At 34.2% G+C, this 24,221-nt stretch overlaps 1 pseudogene; it reads left to right on the forward strand.

Moving 5' to 3' along the window:
- The first annotated feature begins 20,490 nt into the window (after window positions 1-20,490).
- Window positions 20,491-21,970, forward strand: LOC131648915 (rhodanese-like domain-containing protein 7; annotated as a pseudogene).
- The last annotated feature ends 2,251 nt before the right edge of the window (window positions 21,971-24,221 follow it).

Consider the following 24,221-nt stretch of genomic DNA (forward strand, 5'->3'; position numbering starts at 1 on the left):
CTTTGAGGAAGATAATCTTAGGCTGAAATCATCTCACTCTCGCGAGTTAGTTGATAAGAAGGGTAAGAAGCCTATGGATAGAGGTAAACCATATGGTAGAGGAAACCCAAAAGCTGGTGATTGGAAAAGGCCTAGTGGGGGAGATTCTGGTGCTCCCTTTAGGTGCTACAATTGTGGTGAACCGGGGCACAAGAAGAATGAGTGCAAGAGCGAAGAGAAGAAGTGCTTCAAGTGTGGCAGAGTAGGCCATGTTGCTCCTGACTGTAGAATGAAGACTGTGACTTGCTATAGTTGTGGCGAAGAGGGTCATATCAGTACACAGTGCACCAAGCCAAAGAAGAACCAATCTGGAGGAAAAGTCTTTGCTCTGTCTGGATCAGAAACTACTCCAGAGGATAGACTGATTAAAGGTACGTGTTTCATACATAACACACCTTTAATTGCGATTATTGATACTGGTGCGACTCACTCGTTTATTTCTTTGGATTGTGCTAAGAGGCTAAATTTAGAGATATCAAAGATAAATGGAAGTATGGTTATTGATACTCCTGCGTCGGGTTCAGTGACCACTTCATCTGCATGTTTGAACTGTCCTATTGATATATTTGGTAGAAAGATTGGAATGGACTTAGTGTTCCTTCCACTTGAACAACTTGACGTTATTTTGGGGATGAACTGGTTGCAATTTAACCGAGTTCATATCAATTGTTTTACAAAGCTGGTCATCTTTCTTGAAGAGGTTAGTGTCGAAGAGTTAGCGATGAATGAAAGACAAATGGGTGAAGCGATTCAAGACGGGGCAGCCGTGTTTATGCTAATTGCATCAATGGAAATGAAAGGAAGAGTAGTGAGTAATGAATTGCCAGTGGTATGTGAATTTCCAGAGGTTTTTTCAGAAGATGTTAGAGAGCTACCACCTGAAAAGGAAGTAGAGTTTGCTATTGAGTTGGTTCCTGGAACCAGTCTTGTGTCGATGGCACCTTATAGAATGTCGGCATCTGAATTGACTGAATTGAAGAGTCAATTAGAAGAATTGCTGGAGAAAGAATTCATTCGTCCAAGTGTGTCACCGTGGGGTGCACCGGTGTTATTGGTAAAGAAGAAGGAAGGATCTATGAGGTTGTGTGTAGACTACAGACAACTGAATAAAGTCACTATCAAGAATCGATGTCCATTGCCGAGGATTGATGATCTGATGGATCAGCTGGTCGGAGCAAGTGTGTTTAGTAAAATTGATTTAAGATCTGGGTATCATCAGATTCGTGTGAAGACGGACGATATTCAGAAGACTGCATTCAGAACAAGGTACGGTCATTACGAATACACTGTGATGCCGTTCGGAGTTACTAACGCACCTGGTGTTTTTATGGAATATATGAATAGGATTTTTCACCCTTATCTTGATAAGTTTGTCGTGGTGTTCATTGGCGACATTCTGATATATTCCAAAAGTGAAGAAGAACATGACGAGCATCTCAGAGTTGTACTGGAGCTGTTGAAAGAAAAGAAGTTTTATGCCAAATCGTCGAAGTGTGATTTCTGGTTAAGTGAAGTGAGTTTTCTTGGCCATGTGATTTCCAAGGACAGTATTGCCGTAGATCCGGCAAAGGTAGAAGCAGTGTCTCAGTGGGAAGCCCTGAAGTCTGTTACCGAAATTCGTAGCTTTCTGGGTCTTGCAGGTTACTATCGGAAGTTCATAGAAGGATTTTCGAAGTTAGCTCTACCATTGACGAAGTTGACTAGGAAAGGTCAAGCGTTTATTTGGGACTCGAAGTGCGAAGAAGGATTCCAAGAGTTGAAGAAGAGGTTGACTAGTGCTCCTATTTTGATTTTGCCGAACCCGGCAGAATCTTTTGTTGTGTATTGTGATGCTTCATTGATGGGACTTAGAGGTGTACTAATGCAGAACCAACAGGTAATAGCTTATGCGTCGAGACAACTTAAAGTGCATGAGAAGAATTACCCGACTCATGACTTAGAGTTGGCAGCAGTGGTGTTTGTGTTGAAATTATGGAGACATTACCTTTATGGTTCACGGTTCGAAGTGTTTAGTGATCATAAGAGCCTGAAATACCTGTTTGATCAGAAAGAACTTAATATGAGACAGAGGAGGTGGTTAGAGTTCCTTAAAGACTATGATTTTGGGCTGAATTACCATCCGGGTAAGGCGAATGTTGTCGCTGACGCTTTGAGTTGGAAGTCCTTGCATATGTCTATGTTGATGGTGCGAGAACTAGATTTGATTGAGAAATTTCGGGATTTAAGTTTGGTATGTGAAGGCACTTCGAATAGCATTAAGTTGGGTATGCTAAAGCTGACAAGTGGAATTCTTGATAAGATTAGAGAAGGACAGAAGAATGATGTGGAGCTGGTTGATAGATTGACTTTAATTAACCAAGGAAAAGGAGGTGAATTCAGAATTGATGACAATGGCATAATGAGATTTGGCGACCGTGTTTGTGTTCCTGATGTTGTCGAACTGAGGAAGAGTATCTTGGAAGAAGGACATCGTAGCGGATTGAGTATTCACCCTGGTGCTACTAAGATGTACCATGATTTGAAGAAGTTATTCTGGTGGTCTGGAATGAAAAAGGAAATAGCTGAATTTGTTTATTCCTGTTTGACTTGCCAGAAGTCAAAGATCGAACATCAGAAACCATATGGAGCTATGCAACCTTTGTTTATTCCTGAATGGAAGTGGGATAGTATATCCATGGACTTTGTTTCTGGGTTGCCAAGGACAGCTAAAAACTACGAAGCCATTTGGGTTATTATGGATAGACTGACGAAGTCTGCTCACTTCGTACCGATGAGGATGGATTACCCCATGGAGAGGTTGGCTCAGTTGTATATTGAGAAAATAGTGAGTTTGCATGGTATTCCTTCGAGTATCGTGTCAGATAGAGATCCAAGATTTACATCTAGATTCTGGGAAGGGTTGCAGAAGGCCTTGGGTACTAAATTGAGGTTGAGTTCTGCTTATCATCCGCAGACCGATGGTCAAACTGAAAGGACGATTCAATCATTGGAAGATCTATTGCGTGCTTGTGTATTGGAAAAAGGTGGTGCATGGGATAGTTATTTGCTGTTGATTGAATTTTCTTACAACAATAGCTACCATTCGAGTATTGGTATGGCTCCATTTGAAGCTTTGTATGGTAGGGGGTGTAGGACACCGTTGTGTTGGTATGAATCTGGTGAAAGTGCAATGATTGGACCGGAGATTGTTCAAGAGACGACATAAAAGATTAAGATGATTCAAGAGAAGATGAAAGCTTCTCAAAGTCGTCAGAAAAGCTATCATGATAAGAGGCGGAGGACACTTGAATTTCAAGAGGGAGGTCATGTGTTTCTGAGGGTAACCCCTACGACGGGTGTTGGTCAAGCACTAAAGTCAAAGAAGTTGACGCCGCGTTTTATTGGTCCGTTTCAGATTACGGAAAGAGTAGGAGAGGTGGCTTATCGTATTGCTTTACCAACAACACTTGCAAACCTACATAACGTATTCCATGTGTCTTAATTGAGGAAATACATTGCGGATCCGTCTCATGTAATCCAAGTGGATGATGTACAAGTGAGAGATAATATGACAGTTGAGGCTCTGCCTATGAGGATTGAAGATTGGAAGTTAAAGCAACTGCGTGGTAAAGAAATAGCTTTGGTCCGAGTGGCTTGGGGAGGAGCCGCATGTGGGAATGTTATGTGGGAGCTAGAGAGTCAGATGAAGGACTCCTATCCCGAACTCTTCGTTTGAGGTATGTTTTCGGGGATGAAAACTCTTTTAGTGGGGGAGAGTTGTAACACCCCGTTAATTCTTGTTTATTAATTTAATTAAGTTTTTAATTAAATTATTGGAATTAATATTTTTTGGTAATTATTTGGAAAATGATGAAATATTGGCATTGGGCTTAGTGTGGTAGTTAGCAGAAGGGGGGTGTTAACTATGTAAGCCTGTTAAGATAATTCTATTTTTCATAAAAATAAAGGAAATTGGGAAAAGAGAAGGTTAGAGGAAAAAGGGCAGAAGTTTGAGGAACAGAGAAGTACGTGAAAAGGAGAAGAGCCAAAGAGGACGAGGACCTTCGAAGATTCGACTCTGAGGTAAGGGGGGATTCTTCGGGTTAGTAATCCTTATGTGATTGTGGGTAGTAGAATTGATTAGGATTGTCGTTTAGTTCAATCGAACGTGTCGGATTTTGGGAATTTTGTTAGGTTTTGATGAATCTTCATAATTTGGCATGATTTTGATAATAACCATGATATATGTTGTTAATAGATGTTTAAACCTTGTTTGAAATGTGTTATAATGTGTAAATTGGTGATGTTTGTGAGTAATATTCGTGTGTGGCCGAATTGGTGGAATGGGGTAAAGCATATTGCTGTCAAACTATGAATATTTGCTGTGCAGGTACGTAGGAACCGGTTCCTGTGTGGGAGGAATCGGTTTCCCCTTATAAAAATAGAGGCGTGAGAATTATGGCTTGCTGGGAACCGGTTCCCAGATAGGGACAACCTGGTTCCCCATAGTAAAAATCAGAGACGAGTTATGAGAAGCAGTCAGGAACCGGTTCCCGTGTGGGAGGAACTGGTTTCTACTGTGTGTTTTAGAAAATTGTTTTTATTTTAAAAACCTATAACTTTTGATCCGAGTGTCTGATATAAGTGCCGTTTGGGGCATTGCGAAGCTGAGTTAATGGCCTATATGATGAATAGGTGATATGGACGTAAAGTCTGAGTTTTATATCGTGTTTATATTATTTATTGGGTGATGTCTTACATGTATGCGTGTGATATATTGGTATGAATGCTAAAACATGTGCATGCTTATTGGTGATGAATTGGTGATTGATAATGAGACAATGTATTACATCGGTTGGGTGATGTTGTAAGCATGTTATACATTGCATTCATTCGCATACATTTTGGTGATGGATCCCGGTGATGAAAGTGGATCAAAATGGTGGGCATAATTCCCATTGTGAGGAATTTGTGCTGTTTGGACTGTATCTTGGTGATGAAAAAGATCAGTTGGATGGGTTTAGCCCATGTATGGTACCACATGCATAGTGTCAGTCCATTCATTGCATTATAGCCTGATGTAGCTGAATGTTGTGGGATGTGATAGGTGATACTTATGCATTGATGCTTACTTGTTGTAACAATTTCGAATACATGTATGGTTGAGTGGATGATAATTGCTATGAAATTTTATTGATTTTGACTGCGTAATGCTTATTAATTCGAATGAAACTCACCCTTACTTTGATGATTTCAGATTAAGGAGTAGCGGCATCTTGATTGGGTGAGGATAGCTCGTAGGCTAGTCCGTAGTTCGTGTCGAGTCATGCTCTGATTTGTAACACTGGGATCGATAGTCTTAGAGTTACTTGGGATACACTATTTTGCCATTATTGGATTATGTATCGTTGATTTTATTGGAGATGATTTATAACATTGTTGAATGAGTTTCCGCTGTGCCGAACATGTATTTTGATATTTTTGGATTATTCCTAATAAAGCATGACAAGCGACTTGGAGTTTATTTATTTTATTAATTGTAGCATCCTCGCTGTATAATTACTCTGATCTTATTATATTTTCCGTGGGGGTTTTAGAAGGGTGTTACACTACTCGTATTACTCTGATTATTTATGTATTTATAATTATATATATTCGAGATGGGAAAGTGGGGTGTTACACTCACCATAAGGGAAAAGAAGTGGATATTGAAACCCCAGATATGATGTATGATATTCATCTATTCTTTGAATACCTCCACATTGTTTCTGCATACTAATGTCTCTCTTCTCTGCTGTATCAACATCGCTAACAATAAGAGCGACTACTTCGGAAATAGTCGGCTGGTTATAGATCCCTCCATCAGTATTTCGCTTAGAAATTAAATGCAACTTGAGGTCAGCAACATTTCCTTCAGAAAGTCTATCCCTTGCCATTTTAAAACTCTGAGCATGAACATTATGTTCGTAAAACATGTCTGATAGTTTTCTAACAATATCAACATCTACTCCAATATTTGAACTATAATGTAAAATAAAATATTAGCCAAAATTATTTATAATGGGATACAATTTAAAGACTTATTATTAGATTGAAGGAAATGCGAACATCATATTGTACAGACGAACTTGTTGTTGAAAATGTTTTGATTCACTTGAATTTTGTTCAAACAATAAATTTTGTAAAACAGGTGGGGGTGTTTTTAACAGAGGAAGCTGGACCTTTCCTTCTCCGCAACACATAGAAAATTTAGGATTTACAGAATTTCGTGATTTCACCTTCCTCTCTTGATACCACATATTTGCACCACAATGTTGACACTCTTGGATCTCCTATATCATAATACTCTCCTAAATGTTAAAAGAAAATAATAAGTTAAAAACAATAATGAACATATTTTTTACTATAATGTGCACTGAATCGAAATGTAACCTATACTATGTACATCCATATGGACCACTTCATCGTCGGAATTTTCGTCATTCTCTCCCATAACAGATATAGTATCCGAACTATAACCTATTAACACAGTTATTTTAAGTTAATATAATAAGAAGCATAGGCATGAAATATATAAAAGCAATTACCATTATTGAAGAAAGTAACATACATTCGGAATCTGAATTCGCAACATCATTGTCACTGTCGTCTTCAAAAAGCCGGTTGAGTTGGTCTTCTTGGCATGATGCTTGGTTTGTAGATGCAGAAGCTCCTTGAGTAAAAACACTATCAAATCTCCTTGCCAAATTGAATCCCAACTTGCTAATGTTTGTCCGAGAAACCTCTTAGGGTCGAATATTATTTCTCGAATCTGGATAACTTTGCAATAATAGTGTAGGTTGAGTTTTAAGAATGGATTCTCGTGTTGGTCTTATGGAAACTGTGATATTTGGAGTAATTGTAGACAGTGGACTTCGAATTCGTGAACCATCTCTTTGAGTAGTTACATCAGGTTGTTGAGCATTTTCTTTATTAGCTGACCTCGATCTCTTTGATCTTTTGTGTTCAAGTACAACCTTTCTATGATTTCTAGCATCATCTGCTCTTTTCTTTCTCAATTGTGAATGAAAAAAATCATTTTCAGATGAAGTTAGATTATTTATTTGCATAAAACAATAAATCAGTTTGTCATTGAAGATATAGAAATATTTTGGATGTACATATTATATAGGTCAGCAGACTTTCCCTCCAAATACAATTTATCCAATTGATGTTATTAATGATTTGATACCCCCAATAGAAGTAGAGCAATGATTTATAGTTTGGAGACTGGGATAACTTATTCAATGCTTCTATAATAAGTGAAAATCTGTTTCCAATGCAGTGGGTGGAGTTGTCGAAGAGTTATTTTTTTATTCATGTAAGTGCAAATGATGCTTTTATTGGAATCTTCATAATAGTGGCTCATTGGTATATGAAATTTTGATCGGGCAGATAGAGTTAATAATTTTTAAATTCAGGTATTTAAATGTTTTAATTTTCTCTTTATAATAGATTAAAAGATTACTATTAGAACTTTGCTACGTTGGGAATAAAAAAAGAATGATATAAAATGAAGTTAGTTAAAATATTTACCAGAAGAATATTTAGTTTATCATAACATGTCATTTTGATCATTGAATGAGTAAATAATGTTGTTCAAACAAATGAAGAGAAAGATAGAAATACAGTTATTTAAAGATAGAGACTTGTACCATATATATTTTGGAGACTGGCATAACTTATTCAATGATGCAGTTATTAGTGAAAATCTTTTTCAAGTGCACTAGGTGGAGATGTCGAAGGGTTATTTTTTTATTTATGTATATATGGGTTAATAAACTTTTTGGTCCCTCTAAATATTGCAGATTTCGTTTTTAGTCCCTCCAAAATTTTCCTTTAAGAAATCGTCCCTTCAAAATTTTTCGTCTAAACTATTGGTCCCTAACGTCAAATTTGCTAGAGATTAGCTACGACTTTAGCCACCGATTAGCTACGAAATTTGACGTTAGAGACCAATAGTTCGGAAGAAAATTTTTGAAGGGACGATTTCTTGAAGAAAATTTTTGGAGGGACTAAAAACGAAATTTGAAATATTTAAAGGGACGAAAAAGTTTATTAACCCTATATATATATATATATATATATATATATATATATATATATATATATATATATATATATATACCAAAAACAAAAGTAATAACCAAAATAATGATTAATGATGCAACAACATAACAAAATTCAACAGGATCATAAGGTTCAACACAACAGTAACCTTAAAACAAAGTTTTGGATATCTAACTAAACTAGAAAAACGACAATGACAACAAAAAACTTAAAAAACAGAATAACTAAATTTATCAATCAAAATTTGGATTTATCTTCACTTTCTTCAACGGTTTAGTGCCAGAAAATTGTGTAGCTCCATAGACTTCACAATCAACTTCTTCAACACTATCACCGATTGAGGCATCCTTAGTAGGGGTATTTACACAGTTAGTATCAGGATCATTTTCCTCGAATGCAAAGTTTGATTGCTTTAAATACAACAAAATATAGTTAGTACATATGAGAGAAATCACATTGTATTAGGGAATATGTAAACAATAAAATACACACCACAGCTGGTTCAACAGGATCTTGAATTGTTTTTCAGTTACAGGAACACTTTCAGCCTGAATATTGCAATTTGTTAGTATGTATTGCAATAAGTAGAATATATTCTTAACAACATAACCCAATCAGTGTAATGGTCAAAAAATAAAACAAAGTTATACCTCATTAGGAATAAAATCCTTTTGAATTTGATTGACAAAGTCTTCGTCATAAGAGAATTTCTACACAGACCCCTGTTCAAAACTTGGCTGAACTTTGACTCTGAAAGCCATTTTCTTACCCAATAGCAATTCAAGGTCATCGGGATAGACCATCGGATCATCTTCACCTTCCTAATAAAGGCATATTAAAATTATACAGCAATTCAAAAGGATCAAGTAAGGATGAAAATGACGAAATAATCATCAATACCTCCATCATTGTCTTATACATATCTTCAGCAGACTTGCCAATAATCTCAGAACAATTGGTATCCCAAAAAACAAAACGATACTTGAAATCACCATCAATAACATATACATCAACCTTATACCTGTTATGCAAAGCCAACAAAATTAAAGTAAGTTAAAAACAACAATTATAATATGATAAATGGAGTAATAAAACATAATGAAAATATGATAATCAACCTTGGTATTGCTTTTTGAACTTTTTCTCCACATGAACACTGATAAGGATTGTTTACATCAGTTTCCTTTAAAGTATATTTTGTACATCCATAATAAAACCAACCATGTTTTGACACAAAAAACTTCAGGGTAGTTGCCACAGTGACACATAGCAAATCCTAAATTTTTAAGCAACTATGTCAGAATATTATAAGTTAAAATTGTTGTTTAATTAATCCCATATATGTATACCTATTTGAGTTTGCATAGATCACTTAAAGACATGCATTTGGCCTTATTAACAAACTGTTCAACTGTAGTTAGCTGAGATGATCCAGACCAAATAGACATAGATTTTGAAGATTGTGTTGGCATTTCAGACTGCTCATCAGCAGGTAATCTATAACAATATTGATATAATATTTAAACTAATTAGATAATATGTCAGGAGAAAAAAATTCAAAAACCAAATAGAATAGTAATATTACTTAGACATAAATTATGTAATCTCTGGAATTTCTTCATTGATTAGCAACTTAGAACCACTCCATCCATTTGAAACTGAAAAAGAAATACAAAACAATCAAATAAAAATAGAAGTGTCTGAAATTTAAAAATTTAGGTGGAAAACAAAAATCATGAAGAAAAACCTTGTGAATCCTTGATCATTGCATGGGTGAGAATAATGACAATACCACCATTATTTTTTACATCATTGTAAAAATCCAAAAATTGAGTAGCATAATTCTCCCATAAAGTGCAGTTAATAAAATTACCACTGTTAATAAGAAACTCGTTAAAAGAACAATTTAAAATTCTATAAATCAACTCTAATTAACTAAAGGGTCGGTAAATAAATTAGATGGGGAGACAGTCTACCTTAGGTCTTTGAGTTTTAGTGACACAAAAGTCTTTTTCCCTGGTATGTTACTCTAAAAATTATTGATCTCATGAACAACACCAATAATGTCTGCAACAAAATAACAACAGGGAAATTAACTAAACAAAATAAACCATCTTTTCAACAGGAAAAAGGCAAACAAATGTGCATTTAAATAAAACACACCTTCAAGTCTGTTAACCTGACACTTGCCTCCAACAACATCTGCAAAATCTCTGAAATAATACCTTTTTGGAGGAATATTTTGAAGCCCCGCCATTTTCAAAGTCGTACCACCAAGGAACAATTTTTTTTGGAATGATCACAAAGCTTCCATTGAAAATCATTATCATAGACACAACCATTGTTGATTATGCATGTCATGTTCTCATGAATTCGTCCTTTCCACTTAGGGGTATGATCAGCACGGATGAAAACCTGAATTCTGTCACCCTATTTGTCATTGCAACAGATGGTAATTAGTATAAATATACAGAGAAGAATGAAACAAAAATATAGAGAAAGCAATTTATCAGTTATTACCGATGCATCCATTACGACCATTTCCATGTGCTCGTTACCCTTACTGTTCACAACGATTCAAGCATCAAGAACTCGAACAGCCAATCTCCATGTCTCCTTGGCGTCGTTAATGTCCTTAATACAATCAATTTGTCGACTCATCTTAGCTTCTGCATTAGAAATGAAAACGTAAATAAAATATATTAACAAAAACATGTAGGGTTTGTTTTTAACTTTGAAAGTGTACCGATGATAGAGATGGGGAGAATGAGATTTAGGGTTGAAGGAGAAGATGACAATGACGAATGAGATTTAGGGTTTATCATTAAACTTATAGCACTCGTATGGGATTGAAAAGGCAGAGGAAAATTTGAATGAGGTGGAAGTTGAAGCGTTTACAAAATTGGAATCAGTTTTCTTTCACATGGCTCAATGTGTATTGGAAAATGTCATGATGGTTTTTTTACTTGTATAAGAAATAATAATTATTGTGGTGCAGTCAAGATTCAATATGGAGTAATTAATGCAATATTATATGAATGGTTTAAAATGTGATAAAATAGATTATTTTCAATATTATTTACTTTTTTTAATTTAAATATGGTGGATAATGATTAGTGATTGAAAATGACGATTATGGACAGAAATTAGTGCAAATTAAATGGGGTTATTAGAATATTAAAGTAATATTGGTAGTATATTACTTTCTTATATTGTTATTAGATAATACTTTAAATGTGATTAAGACAAAAGTTAAATAATTATAAAAATCTGATAGTTATCGTGTATATCAATTAAATTCTAAAATAAAAGCCCTATTTTTTTAAATTAGTAATCAATAAAATGAATGAAATTTGAAGTATATCACCAAGAGGCTTACTATTAATCATGAAAAAAATTAGCATGAACTACATCTATCATATTTAATCACCTATGAAGACCATATAACTATGAATTTTTTTTAAGTTGTTTCGCAGCGAGTGAAAGTGTTTAGAGGTGTAAATTTTACCTAAAAATTTGTTTTTTCAACAAAAGGATGTTGAGTCCTTTATCACTCAACTGAACAAAACATATTTAGTGTCCTTTGTAACTCCAGTTTTTTTTCCTTCCTTTATCTGTTGTTGTGAACTTTGTGTTTCACGAGACTTCAAGTTGTTGTAACATTGTTATTATCACATGCAGTTTTATTTTATTTTAAACTAGTCAAATATCTGTTCCGCTGCACATATAAATAAATTTATTTGATATTATATTTTTTATATGTATTTAAATTTGAAATTAACTGTCAATTTTAAAATAAATAATCATTATATAAATTCAATTATATTAAAATACAAAGAGAAAAAAAGACACATAAGATGAAAGAAAAAAATTTAATATTTAAAAATAAAGATTTTATCTTTAAATCAAGGTAATTATTAATTAAAATAAAATACTTATTAGTACTTATACTAATAGTAACCTGTGAAATAGAAAGTTTATTTGATACAGTATAAAATATATTTTTACACAGATATAAATTTAAAATGAGTTACTTAATTGTAAAATAAAAAATAAATATATAAATTTAGTTGTATTAAATAGTCATGTCAAAAGAAAAAAAAACGAATTGTGAGAAAAAGAAAGAAAAAAAAAAGAATATTTTGATATTTTGAAATAAGAATTTTATATTTCAAATCAAGGCAAATTATTGATTAAAATAAAATAGACATAGTGCTAATAATGATTCGTGAGATAAAAAATTATTTGATACGATAGAAAATGTAGTGAGTCATTTGAGCTCTGATCATATAACACTGGGGATATTTGAGCTTATATTTTGGATGTTTGGATTGTTGTTATCTTTATTGTATTCGACATGGTATTTTGGATTTATGATGTTGATGGCTATGTTGCCTATTGTTGGATTCATATGACATTTAATGATATGATGATGTTAGTATGATTTTGGTAGATGATTATAGTATGTGATATAATCATTGAAATGCTTGAATATTTGTTATTCCGTTGCGATATGCTTATTGATGAAACATGAGATTTTCAAATTGTGTTATAAATATGATCAGGTGCATGTTTTTATGTTTTGCTTTGGTTTTCATTATTACGGAAACAACATGTGACGCCCTTTTATTATATGCATGTTATATTACTCTGAACATATGTTATTATCTAGGGTTAAAAAAAGGGTATAACAAGGTAAGCTTGAATTCCATTTTCTTTTACAGTTAATTTCTCTTTCCACTTTTTTGTTACATTTTTGTTATGTGAGCTGATCGATTTTCTGTTAGTGTGGGATTTTTCCCTTTTGAACTGATGCGACTTCCCTTTTGTATTTTTTCCAGTTGAATTCTCGCTTCTATGGCCTGAGCACTTAATGACCTGAGTTTTTTGATGCTATGGATTATTGCAACCGGTTCGGTTTGGCTCGGGTTTTCTTATGCATTTTCTTTTTGTGTGGTGTTTGTGAACTGTTTTGTGTTGAGCTGAGGTTTTTTTGGTTTAGAGGTTATGTTAGATGTTAATTGGGTTCTGTTATGAAATATGCCAAACATTTTATTTTAGCTTGATAATTCTGTTACAACGTTAGCTGTTTTTTCCGTGTGAATGGTTCCAACTGGTTTTGTATCTGTTAGTTTTATTTTATGTAAGTGTGAAGGTGCGTATGCAGAGTTAAAGAGTTGTTAGCTTAGGTTTTTTTGTGTTCGAACTGTGATGTGTTGGTATCTTTCTAATTAATCAAAAACTTTATTAATCCATACTCAATTCAAGATGAAAAATAAAGCGGAAGCGTACCTTTAGGATCCATGAAGTTTCAATGAGAAGATGATGATCTTGATAGAGTAATGACCTTTCAATTGTAGATTCCTTAATTCCTTAGTTCCTCTTCCAATGGGATAAGAGAATAAATATTTTATAATATTTTCTAGTGTCTACAATTGGGGACCATAACCTCTTATTTATATGAATCTTATGCCCTTTCATGAAGGGTCATGTTTATTCATGTTTAAACTTTCATGCCCTTTCATAAAGGGTCATGACTATTCAAGCTTTCCTATTTTAATTTTACCCATCACAAAATAAAATAAGACTTTTGGTATCTACACAATATTTTTCATGATGATTATATCCTTAGCCATAAATATTATATTAATAGATCACTTTAACTTGGCTAATTAAATAATGGTCCTAACACATTAATTAATTTATTACATGTATGACCCAAAATAATATTCTAACAACCTCCCACTGGTCATATATGTATTCTTATAAATGTGTTAGACTTTATGAGCTCAAAAAAATTTCCATTATAAATCTTGGACATATCCTTATCTCGTCCATTAGTTACATCAATATATAGGACCAAAGCGGTTTTCATTATATCAATCATAATTAAACCCATCAATGATCACAATTATAAATGCAACTAAATGACATAGAATAATCATGAAATGTGCAGCATGAAAATCACATGAAGGTGATCAATACATGTCAATTTTCAACTGGTCCTCCTTACTTTAATGAGATCAATATTATCATACAAAGTGCAATGAACTGAATAACCAAACTTTATTTCTGATCAGAACATAATACAAATATATGAGTATGTATATATAATATCAAACATAGAACATAACTAACAACAATGACTAACTCCCACTAAACCAAAGAATCCTCTAATTTTATAACACCCATGTGAGCAGTGTGCTCATGAAAGACCTTGGGTGGAAGCCCCTTCATCATAGGGTCCGCTATCATGGAGTTCGTCCCTAAATGTTCTATGGAAATCTGTCCACTTTGTACTTTCTCCTTTACAACTAAGAACTTGATGTCAATGTGTTTCGACTTTGTCGAGCTCCTATTGTTATTGGAGTATAAAACGGCTGATTTGTTGTCACAAAATAACTTGAGTGGTCTTTCAATTCCTTCTATAATTCGCAGCCCTGTGACAAAGTTCTTCAGCCAAATTCCATGGTTTGACGCCTCATAACACGCTACAAACTCTGCTGCCATGGTGGACGAAGCTACAAGAGTTTGCTTGGCACTGCGCCAAGAAATTGCACCACCAGCCAACATATATATAGCCCGAAGTGGATCTTCTACTATCTTGGCATCCAGCAAAATCGGAGTCAGAATACCCAATGATCTCCAGAGAATCTGACCTCTTATACGTGAGCATATAATGTTTTGTTCTCTTTAAATATCTCATAACTCTTTTAGCTGCTTCCAATGATCCATTCCTGGATTGCTTAAATATCTGCCTAACACTCCAACAATGTATGCTATGTCTGGACGTGTACAAACTTGAGCATACATTAGACTTCCTACAGCTGATGCATAAGGAATCTTTTGCATTTCTTGAATTTCTAAATTTCCTTTTGGGCATTGATTTAGACTAAATTTGTCTCCCTTAGCTACCGGGGTATCACCTGGTTTGTAGTCCTGCATGCCAAACCTTTTAAGAACCTTATCGATATAGCCAGTTTGTGATAATCCTAAAGTACCTCGAGAGCGATCCCGATGTATCTGGATTCCTAACACAAAGGAGGCATCACCAAGATCTTTCATCTCAAAATTTCTGGATAGAAATCTCTTAGTTTCATGCAACATACCTATATCATTGGTGGCAAGCAGTAAGTCATCAACATACAATACCAGAAAAATATATTTGCTCCCACTGAATTTATGATACACACATTCATCAATCATGTTCTTCTCAAAACCAAATGAGAGAATTACATGATGAAATTTGTAATACCATTGACGAGATGCCTGCTTTAGCCCATAAATGGATTTCGTCAATTTGCAAACCATCTTCTTTGGATATCCTGTCACAAAGTTTTCCGGTTGCACCATATAAATTGTTTCATCAATGTTTCCATTAAGAAAAGCTGTTTTGACATCCATTTGATGAAGCTCCAAGTCATAATGTGCGACAAGAGCCATGATTGTCCTAAAAGAGTCTTTCGATGAAACTGGGGAGAAAGTCTCTTTAAAGTCAATTCCTTCCTTTTGAGTATAACCCTTGGCTACAAGACGAGCCTTATACCTTTCCACATTACCTTTGGAATCCCTTTTGGTTTTGAAAATCCACTTGCAACCAATAGGTTTCACACCTTCAGGTAATGGGACAAGTTCCCAAACTTTATTATCTTGCATAGACTTATACTCTTCATTCATTGCTTCAATCCACTTTTCTGAATTAGGATTTCCTAGGGCTTGGCGAAAATTGATTGGATCATTTTCCATCATGCCAACATTTTCCTCATGTTCTTGTAGAAATACAACATAGTCATTTGGAATAGCATTTCTTCTTTCTCTTGTGGATCGTCGTAATGGGATTGGTTCTTGAAGCATTGGTTCTTGAGGCTCTAGTTCTTGAGGATCTTGAGTTTGTTCTTCATTATCATTTGATACATCTTGAATGGGAGTTTGAATGACAATGTCTTGAAGATCTTCTGAATTTGCCTCGTTAAAAGCAAATGAATCAATCGGTACTGGAATTGAAATTGATTCCTCCTCAAAATCAAAGTCTTTAACCTTATTTCTCCCCCCAAACTCAATATCCTCAAAAAATGTTGCAGTTCCTGTCTCAAAGATTGTCTTTAATTTGGGATCATAAAACTTATAGCCCCTGGATCGTTCAGAATAACCAATGAAGTAGCTGCTAACTGTTCGGGGATCTAGTTTCTTTTCATTTGGCCTATAAGGTCTTGCCTCGGCTGGACATCCCCATATATGAAAGTGATTTAGACTAGGCCTTTTGCCTGTCCAAAGTTCATAAGGTGTTTTGGCAGCTGCTTTAGTTGGTACTCTGTTTAGAATGTAAGCTGCAGTCTTTAGTGCCTCTCCCCAAAGTGACTCTGGTAAAGTAGAATGACATATCATGCTTCTTACCATATCCTTAAGAGTTCGGTTTCGTCTTTCCGATACACCATTCATGCTAGGTGAACCAGGCATGGTGTACTGTGGAACGATCCCACACTCCTCTAGGTACTTGGCAAATGGACCAGGACGTTGTTCACCCGAACCGTCATATCTACCATAGTATTCACCACCACGGTCAGATCTGACACACTTGATTCTTTTATTGAGTTGATTCTCAACTTCAGCCTTAAATGATTTAAAAACGTCCAATGATTGAGACTTTTCATGTATAAGAAATAGGTATGCATATCTTGAGTAATCGTCTATGAATGATATAAAGTATTGTTGGCCATTCCAAGACGGTGTCGAAAATGGCCCACAAATGTCTGTATGTATCAGTTCTAAGACATCCGTAGCTCTATATGCACCTAATTTCTTGATTTTGGTCTGTTTTCCTTTAATGCACTCAACACAAACATTAAGGTCTGCGAAGTCAATGGAATCTAGGATCCCATTAGACACAAGTCGTTCAATTCTATTTTTAGAAATGTGACCTAGACGCTTGTGCCACAATGCTCCTGAATTTGTGTGTTTAATTTTACGCTTAGTACCATGTGATTCCACATTCAAGGTTTCATTATAAGAAGCATAAGTATCAAGTAAATATAGATTATCATATGCCATAAGAGTACCAGATCCAACAATATTTGAATTAATAGATAAATTAAATTTATTATTTCCAAATGAACAATGATAACCAAATTTGTCCAATGAAGAAACATAAATTAAATTTCGTCTAAAAGACGGTACAACAAAAGTATCCATTAAATCCAAATAATAACCAGTACTTAATAACAACCTAAAATGCCCTATTGCCTCTACTTCTACCAACTTTCCATCTCCCACATAAATGCATCTTTCAGCATCATTTGGCTTTCGGTAACTCAGGCAACCCTGCATTGAAACACTAATGTTAGTAGTAGCACCGGAGTCTAACCACCATGTGTTTCTTGGTACTGAAGCTAAATTTACCTCAGAACATACCAAAGTATGAAACATACCTTTCTTTACTCGCCATGCATGATACTTGGCACATTCCTTCTTTGCATGTCCAGTCATTTTACAAAAGAAACAACCATTACCCTTATTTTGCTTCTTTTGTATCGGACCCTCGTCAGCTTCATTCTTTATATCCTTATATTTCTTCCTTTTGCCCTTGCTTTTAGAGGTACTTGCCAAGTGAGCACTTTCTGTCTTATCTTGCTTCATCCTCTCTTCTTCTTGCACACAATATGAAATAAGCTCGTTAAGAGACCACTTCTCCTTTTGACAATTATAGCTTATCTTAAATTGACCAAATTGTGCAGGAAGAGATATTAACACCAAATGCACTAATAAGTCGTCCGACAAATCAAGTTTTAGTGCCTTAAGTTTGGAAGCAATGTTAGACATTTCCATAATATACTCTCTTATGTTTCCTTTGCCTTTATACTTTATAGAAATCAAGCTTTGAAGGAGTGTGCTTGTTTCCGCCTTATCCCTTTTAGCAAAGCGCTTTTCAATTTCGGCAAGGAAGTCTTTGGCACTTGTTATTTCTTCAGATATAGTACCCCTAAATGCCTCTGGAATGCCACACTTTATGATCATAAGACTCATACGATTGGAGCGGTCCCACTTCTCATAATTTTTCTTTTCCTCCGGAGTAGTGGAGTCTCTCGGAGAAGGGGGCTGCTCCATCCTTAATGCAAGGTCAAGATCCATGCAGCCAAGAACAATTAAAATGTTCTCCTTCCAGTCCTTAAAATTTGCACCATTAAGAACCGGGACTGAATTCATGTTAGCAGATATAGTAGCAATATTAACTGTAAAGAAAACAAAATAAAATAATATAAATATGCTCAAATGATATATGTTCAAATAATGTCATAATTAATTTCAAGATATCTCGTGCAACATTAATATAAATGTCTTTGGACAATAGTATTAATTGCTAGTGATACTCTTGTTGTAATGATCAAATATTGACAATAATATATGTCAAATAATAAAACTATCTTTGGATTGATTTATTATTGACATCTAAAACCTTATAATCATCACATATTTATCATCACATTTGTATATACAAATTTTGTCAAATATTAATATTTTCTTTGGAAAAATTAATACTCATATACACTAACATTCAACATTTCTCATAATCAAATCCATAAAAGAATAGTCACTTTGGTGATTTCTAGTCTCAATAGATTATTTAAAATGTCAAATAACTTTAGTTTAAAATTATGACAAATTGAATTAATTTAGTTTTTAAAACTGAGATATATTTGTATATTCCATATTAATTTTCATTAATTTTCCTTGGATTACTTATAAGAAATAATCAACAATTAAAACAACCGTATTCCAACATAATTTCTGAAACTAACAATTATATTAAATTAATTTTTGAATGAATATGTACGAACCGGTACTTTGTTTCAGTAACGTTAAAATTTATGTACGGCATCTTTCATTAGTTTTGAATAATTAACAAAATTAAACAATTGCATCTTTTGATATATTAACGTCAAAATTTATGTACTTTATATACATAGAAGTAGGACATTTTAAAAAACTAGCAGTAAGGAAAATTTGATCATAACATTTAATGTATCATAACAATTCAATCAAAAAATGCTAATATACATTCATTTAGAACGTGATATTGTTTGATAGATTTTAATTTTCAATAATCTAATTTTATAACAATTATCAAAATTCATACAGAATCAAGTATGAGTGGCTCTGATACCAATTGTTGGTATCTTTCTAATTAATCAAAAACTTTATGAATCCATACTCAATTCAAGATGAAAAATAAATCGGAAGCGTACCTTTAGGATCCATGAAGTTTCAATGAGAAGATGATGATCTTGATAGAGTAATGACCTTTCAATGGTAGATTCCTTAATTCCTTAGTTCCTCTTCCAATGGGATAAGAGAATAAATATTTTATAATATTTTCTAGTGTCTACAATTGGGGACCATAACCTCTTATTTATATGAATCTTATGCCCTTTCATGAAGGGTCATGTTTATTCATGTTTAAACTTTCATGCCCTTTCATAAAGGGTCATGACTATTCAAGCTTTCCTATTTTAATTTTACCCATCACAAAATAAAATAAGACTTTTGGTATCTACACAATATTTTTCATGATGATTATATCCTTAGCCATAAATATTATATTAATAGATCACTTTAACTTGGCTAATTAAATAATGATCCTAACACATTAATTAATTTATTACATGTATGACCCAAAATAATATTCTAACATGATGGGGTTGCTGGCAGCAGGCTTTTTATTGTGGTTTGTATGGCACAGATTTGGCTTATGAAGCTGGTGCAGCTTGGTACAAGTTGTCTGGTTGTATCTGTTTGGGTAGGTTTGGGACTGCTTTGTTTTATTCTGCAGGATGAATCAGAAAGTGTTTATGAACTTAGCAAATACTGCTGGAGCCGGAGGAGTCTTAAGCCCCGTCAAATTGATAAAGTAGGGAAAGCTTGGATGAACTTGATTATTTCTTTTAGCTTTTGATTCTCCAAAATTACATGTAATAATTTTAGGAATATGCATTTTTGGCTCTGCTATATATGCTGCTGACAGTATTTATGGATTTGATTTATGTATCTTTGTTGCCACAAATTTTTTATGTTATACCGCTTAATTTTGGTTAAAAAATAGTAGGGTGATTTTATGATAATTTTTCTCTTTTATACTTTCTTGGGCGTGTGTTGCTAAATCGAATTTATGTTTGATTCATGATGAGTTTGACAACTCACGGCGTGTTGCAATGATATTTTCTAAAGCTATAATTCTTGAACTGATACAACTTCACATGTGCTACTGGTTTAATGTATGTCTTAAGCTATTTGGTTGTTAAGGTTTATGGTTTTCTTTTGAACTAATTGTTTTTCAGGAATTTCAAATAATAATTCTTGCATCTGATTGATATGATATTTGCTCAGCGTGTTTTAGGTGGTATCATTCTTGCACCTTAAGGAAATAATGGAAGCCTATGTGGTACGCGGCATTCGGTTGAGAAATTTCTTGAATTTATTCAGAGTGATGAGCGCCTGTCATTCGTAAGGAGGAGGCCATACATCACAGTCATAATGATGGGCATAGTTCCAGTTCTCCTCTTGCTGCAGGAGAGGACGTGCCTTTCCGATGGGATCATGTGAGAGTCAAGGTGAAGAAAGAGGTAATATTTACATATGTCAAAAGACTGAACTACTTTGTTATATTAAATTTCATTATTAATTACATGTGAGCCTTTTGTTGTCACAGATTGTCACTCTTGGGATGCCTACTATATCACCTATTGAAAGGGTTGGATAATATGTTGGCCCAAAGGAATGGAAGTCCCTAATTAGTACTGATCCTGATACAGTGAGTAGCTAATTTCTTATTATTTTTAAGGATTCTCTTATCTTTGATATTTGGCTCTGCTGTTATGTGATCTTGTAATCTGCATAATATTTTAAAAGTCAATGCCTTGAATTGTTTGGATTCTTGAGAGTGTTAAAACATTTAAATGCAAAATTTAGTTTATAAAAAAGTGCAAACTTTTTCATATGCAGGTGGTAATTGATGTGCAAAATAACTACGAAACTAGAATAGGAAAGTTTAAAGGATTCGTTGATCCTTGCATGATATCCTTTTGTGAATTTCCATCGTGGGTAGAGGAACGTTTCAAGCTTATGAGAACAGATGTTGAGTATCCAAAAGTTGATGAAAACCATTAAGACCAAAGTGCTCAAAATTAAACAGAGACTACGAAACAACAGTTGCCGCGTATTGCAATGTATTGCACCGGGGGTATTCGATGTGAGAAAGCTTCAAGTCTACTTCTCAGCCAAGGTTTCGAAGAGGTTATTTTACCTTTAAATTGAAAATTTATTTTGTTTTACCCGAACAAAATGATTGTCATTTATATTTGAAATTTTTCTAGGTATATCACCTGGAAAGTGGAATTCTGAAATATCTTGAGGAGATTCCAGAGAAACAAAGTCTTTGGGAGGGAGAATGCTTTGTGTTTGACAAATGAGTTTCGGTTGATCATGGTTGATCACGGTTGATCATGAGTTACGGTTGTAAGCATGCTGTGAGTGATGCCGACATGGAATCCCCAGAATATATGGACTCTCTTGTCCTTGCTATTTTGCACAGAAGTCGGAAGAAGAGAGCGAGAGGGCTCGAGCTTGACAAAATCAATTTCAAAGATGGGGGATCATAGGTGGTCCGGATAAGGGCCGTCGGCTAAAACATGAATCAGATGTTGCTAGCAGTAATCAAAATTAACCTCCAGAATCTATTTAACATCTGTCTTATTTTTTTATACAGTCTTTGTGCTTCTTTTACATGTCTTAGGAGTGCATGAAGTGATGAAACTACAAATGTAGGTTGAACTCTTGCAAATGATTTATTGTAATAGAAACTATTTGGTTCAGGCCTCTTTTTGATGTTTTTACATTTAATTGGGAAATTTAGTAACCATGTTTTGTACCAACTCTTTTTGCCACTCATTGAGACATTTGGAATTTGGTTTTTAACTTATCTTTTGTATATTTGCATACATTTTGAAACAAATTCTGTTGCCGCTGTTGAAAATAATTCGGAAATTCTTTTTTGTGTTGGAGCTGAAATGCAAACGGCGATAATTATGTTTTTCGATGATAGATTTATCATCGGTGATCGATCGCGGTGGCCACATCAATGACTGTTTGGACTGATTCAGGTTTAGCAATCCAATGGAATCTGATTGAAGGGCAAGATGGAGAGTGGAAGCTGGAACTGGGCATATCCTGATGCCGAGAACCAACCAAATTTTCTTGTGAGTACAAACTATGTTTTAATTGTTCTTTACTTAAAATGATTCAATCTGTGTTTTCTTTTGCTCTGAAATGCTCATATATGGTGCTACATGTATGAGAAGTTGACTTCATCTCATTAGAATAAACAAAAGCGGATTCTTATGTAATAAGTAGTTCTCTGCGCCATTCAGGATCAGAATCCTCCTGCTTTTATCATTAACTATGTTAATGTTCAGACTAACCATTATGATTTAATAAATAATTATTAATTTTCCCATTTTATTATTTCCCACAATCTTCAGCTTTCACATCCTGCATCACTAGCAAGTATGATCTACCATTGTAAGGAACGAACCCTGCGGAGTAATCTTGGTGGCCTTCGCTGCTCTGCAACAGGAATCACTTTTTCCATAAGCTGCACATAAATAAACCAAGTCAGTTGACATCCAATCACTATTTATACTATAGCTAACATCTATTCTACATTGACAGCATTGCTTGTAGTGATGACTGATGACATGCTTGTAGCTAGCTAACAACTAAAAATGCAATACTAACAACTAATAAGCTTCATGAAGTGATGCAACAAAAAAATTTTGAAATTCATACTTGCCAAACTAATTCTTTTGCATCTCTTACACCTTTCATCGTATGAGAATCTGAGTTAACTTGCCTATTCTTGATTTTCTGTATCAAATACAAGCAACCTTCAAGAACCAATAAAACATGTGCATTCATAATGACTACTTAGTATATATAGTACATTTTACATTATCTCTTTCAAATTTAAAATAATATTAAAATAAAAATTATTTAAAGGATAGAATATTCTTTTTTTGCTGACAAAAGATATCTAATATTCAGTTATAAAAATAATGTATAAATGACAGACAACACTTACAAGTTACAAATCATTGATAAAATTATGTGAGTTAGAACACAGCATATTATATGAGGTACAACTTTGAAGTTATTTTCTCTTGGTTATGAAGGAGTGAAAAACACTTAGAAAAGGGGGATTGAATAAGGATTGTTTCTAAAAATGGCAGATAAAAAATAATCACACAGTTATTTTTATCCTGGTTCGTTGTTAATCAAACTACTCCAGTCCACCTTTGACAGAGTGATTTACCTCCACTGAGGATTTAATCCACTAATCAATCTTGATTACAATAGTTTTCCACTTAGACAACTTCTAAGTCTTCTAGAGTATGTTGATCACAACTTGATCACTCTAGGAATTCCTTTTACAAAGTAAACAATATTACAAGAGTTTAATGTGCTTCTTAATAAGCTATAATCACCAAGTGATTTTCTCTCAAAAATTAAGTTCTAACACTAACTAAGATATTACAATATTTGTGAGGTTGAAGATGAAGTTGCTTTGTTGTTTGTGTGAAAACGTTAGGAATCAATTTGACAGCGTAAGGTTACTTAGCATGTGTTCTCTAGTTCTTCAGCATTCAGAGCATCACTTATATAGGTAGTGAGAAAAGTGACCGTTGAGGAGCATTTAATGCTTTACGAGAATAGTACATTGCTGCATTTAATGTTTCACTCTTTTGTCAACTACCTCAAGCCTTGTTTCAACTGCTCTTGCTGAATTTGCCTTTTGTAGCTTCTAACGTTCCTTTTGTCAGTCAGATTTGACGTTGTATCTTTTTCATCTTGTACTTGCTTCTGAACTCAGACTATTTAAATGGCGTTTGAATATCAGAGCTTCAGCGTTGGTGCAGATTGTAACTTCAGTCATCAGACTTTGGAAGTTCCTTGCAGCGTGATACCATCAGATCTTCAGAGCCGTGCTTCTGATTACCATCTTCTGATGCCTTCCAGATCATGTTCTGATTTTCTCAAGACCATCTTCT

The sequence above is a fragment of the Vicia villosa genome, linkage group LG2 (assembly GCF_029867415.1).
Source record: "Vicia villosa cultivar HV-30 ecotype Madison, WI linkage group LG2, Vvil1.0, whole genome shotgun sequence".
Taxonomy (NCBI): domain Eukaryota; kingdom Viridiplantae; phylum Streptophyta; class Magnoliopsida; order Fabales; family Fabaceae; genus Vicia; species Vicia villosa.